A 20,020-nucleotide genomic window follows, 5' to 3' on the forward strand; every position below is an offset into this window, starting at 1 on the left:
GATAGTAGACAAGGGTGAGATGTATATCTGGGAGCTTGACTGAGACAGGACCCCCACTCGGATTTCCAGTTTTGATAATTCAGCAGCTGACAATGGAACCAGAGCTAAAGCTGGAAGTGTTGGTGGGCTGAGGGTGGGGGTCTCAATTTCCAACTACCACCATTTACCCCATCACTCTCCCTAAAAATAGCCTTTGCCTCTTAGATTCCGTGTAAGTATCCTATAGTGAACTAATCAGTAAAAAAAAAATAAGCAGGTGAAAACAATCCAAAACATCTGTGCTGTTTTATTTCTTTCCCAGACTTCAACCTCGTGGTTTAATCCAGTGACACAAAAAGGTACAGTTCAGAGAGATAAATCATCCACAGGAAAAGCTTGTTGTCTTTGTCTCCTCTACCAGATGCACAAACATGAAAATCTACCCTTCCCCTTGAACGGAACTAGCGAAGTCCGCAGTTAACTGGTGACCTTACGCGCTGCCAGGTCGAAAGGGTAGGAGGAGAGGGACACGGAACTGAAAACAAGAGTGACAACAACCTTTAGCTGGTGAAAAATGTTATCGTGTGCAGGAAGAAAAATGAACACGTGCATGCAAAAACAAATACGACAAAGCAAAGTGCTGATGTGCAAGTAAGTGTATTCCCAGGCACAACCAAATTAAAACCAGTTTCAGTTTATTGCTCTCTATTCCAAAGTATCTGATCTTGGAAGAGTCAATGCGCCTCTCTTGATGATGGGGAAAAAAAGGTGAATCTTCAATTTTGATTTGCTCTGATGTGCGAGACGCGTCCTCATACGCAGCAACAATGTATCCTTCTCTCTCGCCCCTTCACTCGGGTGGCAAAGGCTGTTAACTACAGAATGTCAAATACTTGAATACAATTTTTAACATATCCAATAGATCCGGTCCGCACTCTCCCAGATAATATTTTAATTTTAATTGACGTATCTCGTCTGACAAGACATTGACGACAGTACAATATTCCGGTTTTGGAGTCCCTTCGTCAGTTTTGATACAAAAACTGTAGCGACTGCTCAAGTGGGTTTCCGGAAGTGAGTCGTGATCCCCGCGAAAGTAAAATAAAAACGTGCCTTTAAAACAAAACCCAATACTCCGTAGTTCAAAATTAACAAAAGCAAGCAAGAGTCTTTTCAACACTGTCACCTCCCTCTCACACAGTCGTTCGCTGCCAGTCAGTTCGGAGCTTCCGTATGTGGCTCGATGCTCTCTCCTCGCGCTCCTGTCGCCTTTGATACCTCCAGGTCAAACAATGAACTATATTTTAATTCAATTCTCTGCTTTTTGTCGCAGGATATTCACCTCCGAGGTGGTGTCCTTCCCGGGTAGCATTAACTCATATTCGCCCCTCTCCCGTTATTACTCCCTGTGCTGGCTACCCTTTCTGGCCGGCTCCGGATCCACACCCTGCGATGCGGATTGTTCCAACAGCTATTCGAGCGCAGGGGGGCTGTGGAGATACACTCGGAGAGCAGCTGGGTTGACGCAGATCCACGCACATTAATGTTTAAAACTCTGAAATTAGCGGGGCTACCTAGAGTCACAGTACAGCAAGGAGACATTACGCAGATTTTTATTTCCCTGTTTATGTTAAATTACATGCGGGGTACTTGAAATATTTTAACATACACAGCTATATGATGTCAACCCTGAGACTTTTCGCATCCCCCCTTTTCGAGAGTAGTTGCGCCACCAAGTTGCTCCCCTCCATTTATAGTAACCGGCAGATATATATACATATATACACACACATATATATATACACATATATACATATATACACACATATATATATACACATATATACATATATACACACATATATACATATATACACACACATATATATATACACATATATACATATATACACACACATATATATATATACACATGTATATATATATATACACATATATGTACATATATATATATATACATATATACACATACACACACACACACACATACATACATATATATATATATATATAGACGAGGACTACATTGATGGGGCGACCCTGGGTGCGCGTGCCCAAATAAAAGCCCTTACCACTATTCACACAATATCTGAAAATGCCAACAGCAACAATATTCCTGAACGAGATGCTAGTATAAAAACAAACTTGTCTACTCATCTCAATCTATAACAAAAGGATGAGTCCGATGGAGCATAAGGAAAATATGCAAGTGAGTAATAACTAACTAATAACTAAGTTATTGGATAAAGTCAAACAAGTTACCTTAGAATCAGTAATGTAATCAGTAACGTAAAGCAAGCAAATTTTTTAGAGAAGATTTTGTGACACTATATTTGAGTCAACTTGAAGCTGTAGCCTAGTTAACTTTCTATCTTTCAGAAGTTTATTACAAGTCATGATAATGACATAACAGTTTCTTCCTGTTCCTCAAGTTTATTCAGAAAATAATAACTATGACAGCTATTTGTTTGCTGTCCTTCACCAGGTCTATTTCTGTAAGCTTCATTTCGTTCTACCAGTCCTTGAGAATTATTACATATTTTCTGTGCTAAAGCACGCGCACTGGCAAAACCCTTCCCCTTCTCTTATTTCTTTCCACCGCCACTACTCTCCTCTCTCCCTGACGCGCCTTCCTCAATCGTGAGCTCCACACACTCTCCACCCCCAGTGTGCGCGTTCGCAGGCTCTGTTGCTATCCGACGCCACAGCAGCTCGAGCGTGATTGGTCAGACGACTTCCCTTCAGCTGCTTGAATTGGTCAACTTGGATATGTGGGCGGAGATAGAAAATGAGGCTGCCCTGTCCCCTTGCCTCCTCGTAGTCTCCAAACGCATCGCGGAGGCAGAAAGACGTGCCCGCGGAAACATTTAAAGACCTCAGGTAGACAGACAGGGAGGGGGTAAGACCATTAGAAATGCGACCAAAGGGGTAGCTCATGAAGTCATGCAAAAAAGGAAGCTATAACAGTTTCCTACATAACAGTTTCCAATAGAAAAATTCAAACAATACTTTAAACTTCCCATAAATAGCATGCATAATTTGATAGGGCACAAAAATACACAAAACGAGAATATCTAATGCAAGCACAGGGACATCTGCCAGGTGACCTGCTTGCATATAATAAAAATATTCTGTGCAGTAAATTGCAAAAAACTTGACTGCAAAAGTTACAAACTAGGCGAGTGTAAGCAAAACAGGCAAAGACATAATCTAAGATATCTGAAAACACTGACAATCTGATTGCACGGTTACTTTTTGGGGTATATTAACAAAATATACTTTGTTTCTTCTTCAGCTCAAACAAAGGAAGAAAATAAACTATTTTACACCTTTATGACACCAATAAATGGCAACGGGGTAAATTATTATCTATATGACATAATAACAGACGACTTCAAAAATGTATCTGTATCTCAATCCAGTAAAACACAAAGGGCAGGTTAAGTAACGTTGTGATAATTTAGCCTTGGTATTTTGAAAGCTCTGAAAATAATTATCTGTGACATGGTGGAACCGAAACATTGTCTGTTCTCAAGGAGATTGAGTGTTGTGAATCCCTGCGTGTTCATGTTGGCTCTTCCTTTCCCTATTCTCCCCCAAAAGAACAGCAACTGGAGAGATGGGAGGGGATGTACAAAACGAGGTTAACCATGCCGTCATTCATCCTCCACGGTAGCCAGTGAATGTGCGTGTGCCCCCTTCAGAAAAACTTTAACTTCACTTCACGGCAGACAGCTACTGTCGTCATGCAAGGATTGGGATAGATTTCAGCACACAACTTTATCAAACCGTGAGCTGGAGATATTTGCAATAGCTATGCAGCACGTGTCACTTCCATGAGAGAGCACTGTTGATGCAAAAACTAACCCCAATTACAGGTTATAGGTTAGGGATGTTACTGAGGTGGTGGGCGACATGGGAAGGGGGATGTGGGTGCTCACACCCAAAATAAATGTACAATTTGCATGCAGGACAAGGACTTTAGGATGACTTTTGCAATAGCCCTGGGGTTGCTCTGCAATTGCCCTGTGTATGCATTTGCTATATTCTGGGGAAGACTGGCAATTTAAAAGTCGTATTTCTATAGTATATATATATATTTCTTAATTATGAATGTTCTCTAGACCACAAATTAGGACGTTAACAGCCACCAACAACAATGATTCAATGTTCTTAACATTTAAAAAACCTGCGTTACCAGACACATACAAATGATGAAAAAATAACAATAGGTAGCCTAAACAATACATTTAATATCTAATAGAATAAATAACAATTATGTCCCCAAATGTATGTGTAAACTGCTTACAACCTAATTCCAAAATGCCAGGGACTTTGACAGACTTTAATCTGATCTGGAGAAACTGACACCACAGCCTCTCCGCATCTTTGTTCCAAAATATGACACAACAAATATGAATAGCAACATCATAACGTTATACTAAACTTGGTTGAGCAATTAGCCAGCAAATTCAGTCCCCCCTTTCCCCTTAGCGACGAACATAGGCACAGCAAGGCACATACAGTCCAAACAGAACTGTTGCAGCCTCCTTGTGTCATAACACTATTTTGATTGTATACGCACAAATGTATAGATAAATGTGTACGTGTTATTATGTGAGCTGACTCTCGAAAGGGAGTGTGACTCGGTTCCAATAAATCACGTTTGCAAAACTCCCAGACACCCGAGATTAAAAACGCAAGGCGAAGACTCCGGGACTCACGTGCCTTGCAGCAAAATTCCACCCGGCAACTACACACTGTACCATGGTAACAGCCCTGCCATTGGTCCCGGGTGCGTTTTGAAATGACCAATGGGAGGGCCGGCAGCGGGTGATGCGTGTTGCTAGGTAAACATGATGCAGTGGGAAGATACCGTAGTCGAACTCTACAGAAGAAGCTAGAGAGCGCCAGAGGAACCGAGGGGTAACACAGCAGCGAATTACAATTACACTGCAGGGAGGTTGCCGGGGTTGCGTTTCAGCTCAGCTAAAGCTTGGGAAGATGTTTTATAAAGGTGTGTGTATACTGTAGAGCTAAATGTCCTTTAATTTCGTCGAAAAGTAGAACCAGAGACAAGCACTGATTTCACCCATCATAATCATTACTCATTCTCACCCAGCGCAGGGATGGATGGAATCCTTACCAACAACGAATCATATGCTTCTCTGCTGTATTTTCAACCTCCCTATCTACAGGCAGAATATCCAAATATATATCATAGCCGACCAGTGAAATCCTGACAACTAAATAAGGTTACATGGCGCCTTGTGACGCCAAGGTCTCCACATTTTTAAAATAGGCACCAACCTTTTTACTACCCTTTGACACCCCATGCCAGTCCCTTTGGAATGGAATGGAATAATTTTAGCCAATAATACAATTCACTTTGTAAAAACATTGAAAATTATGTAATAGAAAGTGATGTAATGCTTGATTAATTAGTTATCTAGAATTTATGCAGTATGTTACAGTTGTTACATCAAGCTGCAACTGCTAAAAGTAACACACTGACAAGAAACAGTTTCAAATATCAAACTTTGACTTGAGTGAAACAAAGTAAAACAAAATATACATATATGCCTCATCCTCTGTTACAACATGCCCCTCTGATCATAACAACAGCTCAAGGACCTCAGGGAGCAATGGGAAATGCTGTGGCAGAATTCCTGGTCATGGCTAGAAGAGATCCAGCTTTTGTCAAATTAACATCAGATTTGACTTTTCGTAGCAGGTTAGGAGAATTAGGTTAAGGTTAGGAAAAGGTTTAGGGTTTGCTAAAATGCAAAAAAATTATACCTTTTACATTAATTTGACAAAAGCTGGATCCCTTCTAGCCATGACCCAGAATTCCACCCGGCAACTACAGGCGTTTACAAAACAAGCGCAAGGCATGTCATAGGTGATGAGCATGAGCATGTGTTATGTTTCCCAGTGGGCTATATAGTGTACAGGAAAGGTTGGAGTTACATGTGACAAAAATGGCCCAATGTTGCTACTGCCACGAGAGTTCTGCCAAGAAACCCAAGAGCAGGCAGAGTCAAGTTGAACACTGAAAGAAGTTTGAGGCGCTTCGTCCATAAATAGGACCCGGGAGGTCCCTGCAAGGACAGGTGGTCCCCTGCAAGGACAGGTGTAAGAGTGTAGCAAAGGGATAGGCAAATATTCGGGCCGTGCTGGGAATACTGGACAAACAGATTGCTCAATCTAGACAATATTAGTGGTCCTCTGTAGCTCAATTGGTAGAGCATGGCGCTTGTAATGCCAGGGTAGTGGGTTCGATCCCCGGGACCACCCATACGTAAAAATGTATGACTGTAAGTCGCTTTGGATAAAAGCGTCTACTAAATGGCATATTATTATAAAGTTATGACATTTTTTTAATAGCAGGGGGTAAACTTAAAGCTGTTTGCTTTCTTGTGAGTAACCATGCAGATTTACAAATAAAATCCAATACAGAAAGCATTTCAGAAAGTCCCATAAGCTCTTATGTTATGTTTTTGTTATGTGATGCTTATAAATGATAACTTTAATAGAAAAGAGGAAATACTTTTTTTGCATGATCACTTAAAAAAATGGAAAATCTTTCTAGTCAATGTCTGCTAATGACACCTAGAGGTCTCCATTCTCCTGTATGAAAACGCTGAACATAACTGAGGTATAAATGTGTTGTGCTCAGAGTTCCCATCAATTCCATGTAAATTCTAAAAATTCAGGAAAGCATTCTACAACATAAATTATCATTTTTATCCCAATTTCATTAATTATACTTCTCTATAATTTTCTTTTACAATATTTAAATTCCCAAATTTCTTTTGGCTCCCTATTTATTTTATTTTTTAGCCAGAAACGTGTAACCTTTTCTCAAGCAGGAGCAGGTCCACCCTCATTTGTGTGCATTACTGTGTCTGTATTAAGGGGAGAGGGATAATGGCACAGAGAGACAGCTTACGCGGCGATACGCGCATCACTCTGCATGTGTCTTTGCGCTTATGCCTGACCCTTTTCTGGAAAGACACAGTGGAGAATCCCCACTGTTAATTCCTGATGAGGCTCCCCCTCCCCCCAGCTCGACCTTTCACCTGAAAAGCACACATCCATTCCAGCACAGACAGACGGTGCTAGTCGCACATACCACAAACTGTGTCACACAGAGACCCAAAAGCGTTAGACAGGATGCGCATCTATTGTACATTACACAATGTTGTCTAGGCATGCGTGTGGACATTTCCAATGTTGCACTATGTCATGGTTCACAATGCCAGGATTAAGGGTTATTTTTTCTTAAGGGGTCAGAGGGAGAGTTTATGTTGAGATCAGGTTTCTGTTTGGGATATTCCCATAAAAGGCAATGGCACAGTTCCAGTTGTGACAGTCTGTCTGTGTGCAAAAAAAGATTATCCTGCGCTTCCATTTAAATTAATAGCATACATTTCGCATACGAATAAAGACAGAAAATAAAAATAATTGTTTTATCAACTGATGGTAGTAAGAGGAATGGGAACTGAGGCTTTGTGACAGCACCGGGCTGACTCTAGGACCAGGATAAACATCCAGAGAAGTAGATTAACGGGTGTGATGCAGGCCAAAGGTTATGATAATTGAGGAGGGTCTGGTGGTCCCGCCTTTGCTGCCCCCAGTGGCCAACCCTAGTTATTACAACAAACCACTGGCTGGGCACTGCCAGAGGAGGAAGAGTGATGTATTTTCTGACTAGCACCAACCAACTGCACTGTGTTATAGGGGAGCAACTCACGCCAGTGCAAAGTGCAATTAAATACTACATGGATGTTGCTAGGATCACATCACACAATGCTTTTTTAAATGTAGGGCAACATTTTCTAGATACAGTGTCAAGTATAGGGAAACTCCTTTTTAACATCAGCTCCTGCTTCAAGATGAACGTATAACCACTAAAATAGCTGCAGTTTATACTGTCAAGATGAATTTTGAGACAGAAATGCAGGTAGACACTTTTCTAAGTCACCATTAACATTATTAGAAACGGCTCCGGCAGTATGTCTCGCCTAAAGACAAACGCATTACAAAATCAATTGGAAAACAGAACACATATCACCACAGCCAGAACTAGACCTTGCACCGACTATCTAACTGAAATAGCATCACAACAATAATGTGCAGATTTTCTGGAAACAGGCTGAAGTTATCTTTAGCCCACAGAGTCAAATCTACCTGCTCTCCATCCTAGATTCGTTACAATATCTAAGCATAATGATGAAGAAACAGTGACATAATATCGACTGAAATTAATAAATAGTAGCCTAAGTACGGGCCGGTCGTAGACACGGACTCAATTCTGATAGGGGAGTGAGGAGGACATTATATATTGTAGGCGGCGGTCTCTCCCACAACCCCCAGCTGAACACCACACGGTTAGCTGTTATCGATGAACAGTAGTGGCAGCTTTCTTTATATAAATGTTTACATCTGCCTTAAAGGGACACTGCGAGATTCTGGCATTTATCCTGAATAAAATTTTTATGTCTCTGCGTGCAGTAAGAAGTAAGTTAGCGGTAGTTTCGCAAGCCAATGCTAACTAGCGTTAGCGCAATTACTGGAAGTCTACAGGTATGGTAGCATTGCTACAAAAAAAGTACAGTAAGCAAGGACAGACAGACAAGGACAGCATCTATTCAAATGTCTAAACTGAGACATAAAATAATAGGAAACTCAATTTGCCATCCAGCAAGCAACCGATCCAGTTTAAAGCTGCAATATGTAACTTTTTGGGCGACCAGTTTAAAGCTGCAATATGTAACTTTTTGGGCGACCAGACCAATTTGACATAGAAATGTGAGTTATAGATCTGTCATTCTCATTGAAAGCAGGTCTAAGAAGCGGTATATCTGTTCTATGTGCGCTATTTCTATGCTTCCCGTTCTTAAGTTTCATTTTTGCGTCTTTTACTTTCGGTTTTGTACACCAGCTTCAAACTGCTGAAAATACAATATTTTTGGTTATTGAAAATATATTTCACAGCGGTTTAGATGGTACAATGATTCTCTACACTTGCTTGGTCACAAACTGAAATTAGGCGAACTATTAGAATTCTTGCGACCAGGAAATGGCAGAGTGATTTCTGCATATTGCACGTTTAAACTGATGACAAAAATGCACTGGAGGGCGGAGGCACTCTTAAGGCCCTAGAAGTACAATCACCCCAAGAGGTCTCAAATGTGGTGGTCTTTTCCTCACTGGAGCCCAACCCTGTGCAGCAGAATTTCATTAGGGTCTTCCTGTCATGTCCAGTGATTCACAACAGGCACATCTGAGTAATGAATAACATTTCATTAACTTCAGGCACAAAGTTAACAGGCCAGTGTGGGTTAATTGACATGGATCTGTCACAGATGTGGCCTCTTCCTGCAGAGGGAGGGGTTGTGGGGGATGTAGTCAAATACAAATCCAATCAATACTAACTACTTATCATCACATTCATTGGGTAATAATTGTCTCACTTAGAAGGATCCAGCCAGCCCAGCGCTGCGTCGGTACTAGGATACCAGGTTGCCCTGTAACTGACACAGCACCGGTCATGGGACTACTAACACAGACAAAATGGGTAAAGATGGATCACGGTTTATAAATAGCTGCACAATTTAATTCCAACTGACACCATACGAGTAAAGGAAAGTCCCCAAGAGAAAATCTGACGACTGTAATTTAAAGGATCATGTTTGACAGTCCGTCGATAACAAGGACGGCGTTGCTCCTGTGGTTACTGGTTTGCCTCACAAAAGCACGTTTGGCTCTGCGCTATGAGTAAAGAGTGCTGTCATCAAGTTTATCTGAAGAGTTCTGACTTCAGTGACTCAGCTAGCAGTAGTGCAAAAACCTTGTGAGATGTGTTATAGCACAAAGAGCACCTGAGTTGAAAACCCTAAAAACAGAAGGTAGCTGGTGTTGGCGTAAGGGTAAAACAGGCTTTTATTAGGGGAACCTACGCCTACCATTCATTCTACTCAACTCCACAGTAGTAGAGCTGTAGCCTGCAAAGTCCCTAAAATAACAATATCCCATCTCCTTTTAAAGTCCCCTCCCAGTCTTCACTGTAATTTTTATATATATATCCCTCCAACCCTCTCGGTCGCTGTTCCTTTCCTATTCACCCTATACTGCACATATGATGTGATTAAGCTTCTGTTAAACCAGCCATAATCTCTAGAAGCTCTGGCTATTTAATTCTTGCTGTGCCAGTTTAGAGCTGGCATGGTGGCTGGCAAAGGGTATGTGCAGGCACACATACCGTCACTTTGGCTGTCATTGTTGAAGCTGGGAGCAGTCTCACACTCCCACAGAGACAACAGGGCCTTTCACATACACGCATACACACGCACACACGAACACACGTATGCGAGCACAAATGGCCTGTCCATGGGAGCACACGGTCTGCGGCACAAGCAAAGGTGCACAAGCGCAGGACGTCAAAAGGGACAAAATATGTAAATATTCACAATCATTAACACAGATGGATAGCCATTACCTAGAGAGTCTACTGGGCAGACAGACGAGCTAGCTAATTAATTTATTTGGATGACACTTTTAATCCAAAGCCACTTACAATTTGTGGAACCCATTTCTGTAGTAGGGGTTTATCTCTAGGGCAATCCGGGTAAAGTGCTGGGTGTTGCCTTGGGGCAGACCAGCCGGAGGGGGCACATCCACCACCCCCTTTCCCCACCCTACCCCACACGCACCTGGAAATTCCAAGCGCTGCTTCCTGACGCGCCCACATAACTCTACCTCGTAGGGCCCCTGTTCCAATAGTCGGACAATGTTTCCTCATTCCAAGAGGTAATTACTGATCTATAGGTGATTGGATAAGGGAGAGCTTTCACCACTCCATACCATCTCAGATATGTGTTTACTTCAAGGAAGTGATTAAGGAATGGTGCTCTTTGTCCATAGTCAAACAGGGTCTGAGTGGTCTGGCCAATCTACTGGTCACTCCTGTGTCCAAACAATGGATCTTTGTGGCAGGTGGGTGGGCTGGGCGGCTCGGATTGGCGGCACGTCTTGGACCCTGCCACTCTTTGCCAGTGTCATATGGATGCATTGGGGTATACGTGCACATGAAGGTGTGTGCGGGGGTTGGACATATGTCAAGGCGGGTTGGCATGTGTCTGCTTGTCATGGGCTCAGCGCGTGCATGGACATGGCCTCAGTATGCTTGAGGGTAATGTGGCTCCTCAGGTGTCTGAACATCTTTTCTGTCAAATGTGTCTGACGGATCAAGCCTGTCTATGAGTGCAGCCGACCCTGTGCCTGCTCCACTTACTCAATGCTAGCCTGCACTGGGAATCTGGGCTGCAACCATAGCCGAGTGAAGTAGGGGTGCTGTAGCACCCCCTGATAAATTGAAATAATTTTGCCATAATTAGGCTATACATTTCCCCAAAATATATTTTAATACAGTCGGGAAGGCCGCAATTTGGGCAGCACGCGTTCCAAATATACACTGAGTATACCAAACATTAGGTACACCTTCCTAATATTGACTTGCCCTCAGAACAGCCTCAATTCATCGGGGCATGGACTCTACAAAGGTGTCGAAAGCGTTCCACAGGGATGCTGGCCCATGTTGACTCCAATGCTTCCCATAGTTGTGTCAAGTTGGCTGGATGTCCTTTGGGTGGTGGACCATTCTTGATACACACAGAAAACTGTTGAGTGTAAAAAACCCATCAGGGTTGCAGTTCTTGACACAAACCGGTGCGCCTGGCACTTACCCCGTCCAAAGGCAATTAAGCGTTGTCTTGCCCATTCACCCTCTGAATGGCACACATGCACAATCCATGCCTACTGCTGAAAAGAGAAGAGTAATCTGTCTGTAGAAGCTAACCATTTTTTTCTCAGCAACTTTTGAGCGTGTCGGAGCGAACAGCACTGTTTTTCAAAGTAGCTTATCTTGAGATATTGGCACGAGTGCATCGGCCATCTCCGGTGAGTAGCCTATGCTTAATCTTCATCATTGGGTGAGTCAGTGTCACTGGAAAGTTTATTTTGTACCCTAATGAATAATTCAATGCATGCACACACTCCTATTGAATATGCATTCACCTGTATTGTGGATAGGCCTAGGCTACATTTTGATTTACCCAATTTATCAATAGAGATTTACCATTCAAATAAGTGATTACCATAATGTAATTAGATTGGTAAAAACAAAGTCAAATTGTATGATTGTATAATTGATTCATTAATGCATACATGGCTGTCTCTGAAAAAAATGTATGTAAAAAAATGCAAACGTAAGGATGAACTCAAAAGATGCCCAACAATTGAATAGAGCAGTAGCTGAGTTTGTCTGGATCAAGTGCTATTCTGTGACTTTGGCTAAAATGCCTTATTTTTATGCCGTGGTATCGTTTTGGTGTCGAGTATAGTGACGGTATCGAGTATTGTGATACTAAACCTGGTATCAAAGTCAAAATTTGAGTATCTTGACAACACTTCTCTACCCCGCATTGATGTTGTCTGATTTATGAATTGTAATAGGATCGTTCCACCTCAAAAAGCACAAGAAAGAGGATTTTGACACGCACCATCTCAGATTTAGCTGAAATTGTTTCTGTAATTATTAACATAAGATTAGTATTCCTGAAACGTTTTGTTGAAATATAATTTGATTTGAGAAATTAAGCTTACAGATTGCACCCACATTGGCCATTTTAATTCATAGGATTCATATCTTCAATAAATATAGTACTGAACATTCGATTTGGACCATAATTCTTCCTAATAAATGAGTAAGACATGAGGAATCCAATAAAATGATCAAAAGCCACCCATGGACCCCCCCCCACCCCCCCCCACGCCAATTCCACCCCAACAACCAGATCTCTACAATTCTCTACAATTTCAGAACAATCTGGGATGGTGGGTGTCATGGCTTGCTTTCTTCCAGTGTCATGGCTTGCTGAAACGACATGGAACAAATAAATTATTTCCTGCTAAAATAAAATATAGGTTCATTTTTTTGTGTGTGTCAAACAGGGTCATATTCAATGATATATACAGTACCAGTCAAAAGTTTGGACACACCTACTCATCCAAGGGTTTTTCTTTATTTTTACTATTTTCTACATTGTAGAATAATAGTGAAGACATCAAAACTATGAAATAACACATATGGAATCATGTAGTAACCAAAAAAGTGTTAAACAAATCGAAATATTTTAGATTTTTGATTATTCAAAGTAGCCACCCTTTTCCTTGATGACAGCTTTGCACACTCTTGGCATTCTCTCAACCAGCTTCATGAGGTATTCACCTGGAATGCATGAAGGAGTTCCCACATATGCTGAGCACTTGTTGGCTGATTTTCCTTCACTCTGCGGTCCAACTCAACCCAAACCATCTCAATTGGGTTGAGGTCAGGTGATTGTGGAGGCCAGGACATCTGATGCAGCACTCAATCACTCTCCATCTTGTTAAAATAGCCCTTACACAGCCTGGAAGTGTGTTGGGTCATTGTCCTGTTGAAAAACAAATGATAGTCCCACTAAGTGCAAACCAGATGGTGTCGTGTACTCGCTCTTTGTTGTTCTCTTGCTCAGTGTTAAGTAAACCTTTACATTGTTGATTCCTGTGTCTGCGTCCTGCCTCTTCGTATCCTCAGTACTCGTCACAGAATCACACACCTATCACGAAGATGGATTCAGCAGGTAATCCTCCTGGAGTTTCCCAGCGCCTCGACCAGCACCAGCAGCAGATTGCCCAGCTGAACGCCGCCATGCAGGAAGTGCTCCAAATGCTGCATGAACTGACTATCGCTCCTGTTCCACCTCAGTGAGTGGCGAGTGCACCCAGTCCACCTCCTCCCATGCCATCACCAACGTCTAAGGGACCCCTCGCCCTGCCGGAGCGCTATGACGGGAAAACTACGAAATGTAGAGGCTTCCTGCTACAGGTTTCACTGTATCTGGCGCGTCAGCGTGGGGTATCTCCTTCGGACCAAGCCAGGATAGCGCTGGTGATTTCGCTACTGAAGGGAAAGGCGCTGGATTGGGCCACGGCAGTCTGGAAAGGAGGTGAGGCCGTGGCGCTTCCCTACTCCATCTTCCTTGCTCGGTTCAGGGCGGTGTTCGATCATCCCACGGAGGGAAAGGACGGGGGTGAGCGGCTCCTCCGGCTACAACAGGGAGAGGAGGCCGCGTTCGAGTACGGCCTGAGCTTTCGTACGGTGGTGGCGTCTTCCGGCTGGAATGAGCGTGCTCTGCGCACGGCCTTCAGGAGAGGCTTACGGGAGGACATCACAATGGAACTCGAATGTCGGGACGACGAGATGGACCTTGATACCCTCATCGCCACGTCCATTCATCTTGACGACATGTTGAGAGACAGACTGCGTTCCCAACACCACCCGGAGCCTCGATGCTCACCCCATCTGAGCTATGGAAGCCTCCCTGCCTCCGAGTCCTCACCCATGGAGGTGGGCAGCACCCCCTACACCACCACAGACCACAGATCCTGGCGGCTCCCTATCTAGGCGGTATGACTCCCGTTGCCGCTCTGTGAGTGTTTTTACTTCCCCTAACGGTGAATGGTTCTTCCTTCTATTCGCTTTCCATGGCAATGATAGATTCCGGATCAGCGGGGAACCTTACCGATAGGGAGCTGGTCTCAATGGGGGTTGCCTACCGTGCCACTGCCTTATCCGCTACACGTCACCTCGCTGGACAAAACCACTTGGATCAGGCACCATTATGCACGTCACTCCCCCATTACCATCACACACTACCGGAGCACCACGAGGAGCTGTCCTTCCACATTGTCACGTCACCCCTTCACCGGATCGCCTTGGGATTGCCCTGGCTCAGACTACACAACCCCACCATCAATTGGATCACCAAGAGGATCACAGCCTGGTCCCCCTCATGCAGGAGGACCTGCCTGCCGGTGGTTTGTTGTTCCACGTCACTGGATAGTCAAGAGTCTGCCCTCCAGCCCAACATTCCACGTGAGTACGCAGATCTCTCTGATGTCTTCTCTGCCTCTAAAGCTAAGTGTCTCCCTCCTCACAGGCCCTGGGACTGCGCCATTGACCGGCTGGAGGGACAACACCCACCGAAGAGTCGCATTTACTCCCTCTCCATAGCGGAGACTGAGGCCATGGAGAAGTATGTGGCGGAGACCCTGAATCAGGGGTTAATCAGACGCTCTACCTCTCCTGCCTCCGCAAGCTTCTTCTTCGTGGCCAAAAATGACGGAGGACTGAGGCCGTGCATTGACTACCGGGGGCTGAACGCAGTCACCACCAAGTACCGGTACCCCCTCCCTCTGGTTCAGTCAGCCATCGAGCAGCTGCAAGGGGCCCGGTACTTTACCAAGTTGGACCTGAGGAGTGCCTACAACCTGATCCGAATCCGGGAAGGAGACGAGTGGAAGACGGCATTCAGCACTACCTCAGGCCACTATGAATACTGCATCATGCCCTACGACCTCGCTAACGCACCTTCTGTGTTCCTGTCCTTCGTCAATGACGTGTTTCGAGACATGCTGAGTAGACAGGTGGTGGTGTACATCGACGATATCCTGATCTACTCGGCTACGTTCGAGGAGCAGGTCAGGGACGTCCAAGCAGTCCTACTCCGCCTCCGGGAACACAGCCTGTTGGTGAACGGGGGGAAATGCGAATTCCACCAACAGGCCATCTCCTTCCTGGGATACAGGATCAGTCCTCAGGGGATGTTCATGGAAAAGCGAAGACTGACGCCGTCAGGTCATGGCCAGTCCCCACCACCATCAAGGGCCTACAGAGCTTCGCAAATTTCTACCGGCGTTTCATCAGGTCCTTCAGCTCCATAGCCGCCCTGCTCACCTCTCTCCTAAGGGTGGGCCTCAGAAGCTGGCCTGGAACCCTGAGGCTGACGCCTCCTTCAAGAGGCTGAAGGAGAGGTTCACCACAGCGCCCCTCCTAAAACACCCAGATCCAGCTCGTCCTTTCATCCTGGAGGTGGACGCATCTGAGGAGGGCGTGGGTGGGGTGGGGTGGGGGGCTCTGATTCGCCGGTCTACTGAGCCAACGGTCTGAGCGCACCACCTCGGCAACACCGGAATGGAAACCCAACGCCTCCAGCGCACCTACACCTCGTCATCTCATCATCACCCCTATATAGCCCTGGACTGTTCAGTGTTGTGTTGTGTGTGATTGTTAGTGTCTTGTCGTGTACTCGCTCTTTGTTGTTCTCTTGCTCAGTGTTAAGTAAACCTTTACATTGTCGATTCCTGCGTCTGCGTCCTGCCTCTTCGTATCCTCAGTACTCATCACACATGCAGAGATCATCCGTTCATCCACACCGCGTCTCACAAAGACACGGCGGTTGGAACCAAAAATCTCAAATTTGGACTCCAGACCAAAGGACAACTTTTCACCGGTCTAATGTCTATTGCTCGTGTTTCTTGGCCCAAGCAAGTCTCTTCTTCTTAGTGGTGTCCTTTAGTAGTGGTTTCTTTGCAGCAATTCGACCATGAAGGCCTGATTCACAGTCTCCTCTGAACAGTTTATGTTGAGATGTGTCTGTTACTTGAACTCTGTGAAGCATTTCTTTGGGCTGCAATTTCTGAGGCTGGTAACTCTTATGAACTTATCCTCTGCAGCAGAGGTAACTCTGGGTCTTCCATTCCTGTGGTGGTCCTCATGAGAGCCAGTTTCATCATAGCGCTTGATGGTTTTTGCGACTGCACTTGAAGAAACTTTAAAAGTTCTTGAAATGTTCCGTATTGACTGACCTTCATGTCTTAAAGTAATGATGGACTGTCTTTTCTCTTTGCTTATTTGAGCTGTTCTTGCCATAATTTGGACTTGGTCTTTTACCAAATAGGGCTATCTTCACAACACAACTGATTGGCTCACATTAAGGAAAGAAATTCCACAAGTTAACTTTTAAGAAGGCACACCTGTTAATTGAAATGCATTTCAGGTGACTACCTCATGAAGCTGGTTGAGAGAATGCCAAGAGTGTGCAAAGATGTCATCAAGGCGAAGGGTGGCTATTTGAAGAATCTGAAATATAAAATATATTTTTGGTGTGTTATTTCATAGTTTTGATGTCTTCACTTTTATTCTACAATGTAAAAAATAAAGAAAAACCCTTGAATGAGTAGGTGTGTTCAAACTTGACTAGTAGTATGTCATTTGTCATATGTTTGAATAGGCCATATGTCACACAGGTTCAGACACGTCATAGGCTCTTCTACATTTACATTTACATTTACGTCATTTAGCAGACGCTCTTATCCAGAGCGACTTACAAATTGGTGCATTCACCCTATAGCCAGTGGGATAACCACTTTACAATTGTATTTTTTTTTTTTTTTTATTGTTTTTTTTGGGGGGGTAGAAGGATTACTTTATCCTATCCCAGGTATTCCTTAAAAGGTGGGGGTTTCAAATGTCTCCGGAAGGTGGTGAGTGACTCCGCTGTCCTGGCGTCGTGAGGGAGCTTGTTCCACCATTTTGGTGCCAGAGCAGCGAACAGTTTTGACTGGGCTGAGTGGTTACTATGCTTCCGTAGAGGAAGGGAGCCAGCAGGCCAGAGGTGGATGAACGCAATGCCCTCGTTTGGGTGTAGGGACTGATCAGAGCCTGAAGGTACGGAGGTGCCGTTCCCCTCACAGCTCCATAGGCAAGCACCATGGTTTTGTAACGGATGCGAGCTTCAACTGGAAGCCAGTGGAGTGTGCGGAGGAGGGGGTGACGTGAGAGAACTTGGGAAGGTTGAACACCAGACGGGCTGCGGCATTCTGGATGAGTTGTAGGGGGTTTAATGGCACAGGCAGGGAGCCCAGCCAACAGCGAGTTGCAGTAATCCAGACGGGAGATGACAAGTGCCTGGATTAGGACCTGTGCCGCTTCCTGTGTAAGGCAGGGTCGTACTCTCCGAATGTTGTAGAGCATGAACCTGCAGGATCGGGTCACCGCCTTGATGTTAGCGGAGAACGACAGGGTGTTGTCCAGGGTCACGCCAAGGCTCTTCGCACTCTGGGAGGAGGACACAACGGAGTTGTCAACCGTGATGGCGAGATCATGGAACGGGCAGTCCTTCCCGGGAGGAAGAGCAGCTCCGTCTTGCCAGGGGTTCAGCTTGAGGTGGTGATCCGTCATCCATGCTGATATGTCTGCCAGACATGCAGAGATGCGATTCGCCACCTGGTTATCAGAAGGGGGAAAGGAGAAGATTAGTTGTGTATCGTCAGCGTAGCAATGATAGGAGAGGCCATGTGAGGATATGACAGAGCCAAGTGACTTGGTGTATAGGGAGAAAAGGAGAGGGCCTAGAACTGAGCCCTGGGGGACACCAGTGGTGAGAGCACGTGGTGCGGGAGACAGCTTCTCGCCACGCCACTTGGTAGGGAGCGACCGGTCAGGTAGGGACGCAATCCAGGAGTGAGCCGCGCCGGAGATGCCCAGCTCGGAGAGGGTGGAGAGGAGGATCTGATGGTTCACAGTATCAAAGGCAGCAGACAGGTCTAGAAGGACAAGAGCAGAGGAGAGAGAGTTAGCTTTAGCAGCGCTGAGAGCCTCCGTGACACAGAGAAGAGCAGTCTCAGTTGAATGACCAGTCCTGAAACCTGACTGGTTTGGATCAAGAAGGTCATTCTGAGAGAGATAGCAAGAGAGTTGGCTAAAGACGGCACGCTCAATAGTTTTGGAAAGAAAAGAAAGAAGGGATACTGGTCTGTAGTTGTTGACATCAGTGGGATCGAGTGTTGGTTTTTTGAGAAGGGGTGCAACTCTCGCTCTCTTGAAGACGGAAGGGACATAGCCAGCGGTCAAGGATGAGTTGATCAGCGAGGTGAGGTAGGGGAGAAGGTCACCGGAGATGGTCTGGAGAAGAGAGGAGGGGATGGGGTCAAGCGGGCAGGTTGTTGGGCGGCCTGCAGTCACAAGTCGCAAGATTTTATCTGGAGAGAGAGGGGAGAAAGAAGTCAAAGCATAGGGTAGGGCAGTGTGAGCAGGACCAGCAGTGTCATTAGACTTAACAAAGCGAGGATCGGATGTCGTCAACCTTCTTTTCAAAGTGGTTGACGAAGTCATCCACAGAGAGGGATGAGGGGGGAGGATTCAGCAGTGAGGAGAATGTGGCAAAGAGCTTCCTAGGGTTAGAGGCAGATGCTTGGAATTTAGAGTGGTAGAAAGTGGCCTTAGCAGCAGAAACAGATGAAGAAAATGTAGAGAGGAGGGAGTGAAAAGATGCCAGGTCGGCAGGGAGTTTAGTTTTCTTCCATTTCCGCTCAGCTGCCCGGAGCTCTGTTCTGTGAGCTCGCAATGAGTCATCAAGCCACGGAGCTGGAGGGGAGGACCGAGCCGGCCGGGAGGATAGGGGACACAGGGAGTCAAAGGATGCAGAAAGGGAGGAGAGGAGGGTTGAGGAGGCAGAATCAGGAGATTGGAGGGAGAAGGATTGAGCAGAGGGAAGAGATGATAGGATGGAAGACGAGAGAGTAGTGGGAGAGAGAGAGCGAAGGTTGCGGTTACCATCTGTGTAGGGGCAGAGTGAGTAGTGTTGGAGGAGAGCGAGAGAGAAAAGGATACAAAGTAGTGGTCGGAGACATGGAGGGGAGTTGCAGTGAGATTAGTAGAAGAGCAACATCTAGTAAAGATGAAGTCAAGCGTATTGCCTGCCTTGTGAGTAGGGGGGACGGTGAGAGGGTGAGGTCAAAAGAGGAGAGGAGTGGAAAGAAGGAGGCAGAGAGAAATGAGTCAAATGTAGACGTGGGGAGGTTGAAATCCCCCAAAACTGTGAGGGGTGAGCCATCCTCAGGAAAGGAACTTATCAAGGTGTCAAGCTCATTGATGAACTCTCCAAGGGAACCTGGAGGGCGATAGATGACAAGGATATTAAGCTTAAATGGGCTAGTGACTGTGACAGCGTGGAATTCAAATGAGGAGATAGACAGATGGGTTAGGGGAAAAATTGAGAATGACCACTTGGGAGAGATGAGGATTCCTGTGCCACCACCCCTCTGACCAGATGCTCTCGGGGTATGCGAG

The 20,020-nt window shown here is 45.1% G+C and overlaps 1 pseudogene; it reads right to left on the reverse strand.

Moving 5' to 3' along the window:
• LOC121585994 overlaps positions 1–20,020 on the reverse strand; it is a 68,667-nt pseudogene that overhangs the window by 26,743 nt on the left and 21,904 nt on the right.

The sequence above is a fragment of the Coregonus clupeaformis genome, chromosome 17, assembly GCF_020615455.1.
Source record: "Coregonus clupeaformis isolate EN_2021a chromosome 17, ASM2061545v1, whole genome shotgun sequence".
Classification (NCBI taxonomy): domain Eukaryota; kingdom Metazoa; phylum Chordata; class Actinopteri; order Salmoniformes; family Salmonidae; genus Coregonus; species Coregonus clupeaformis.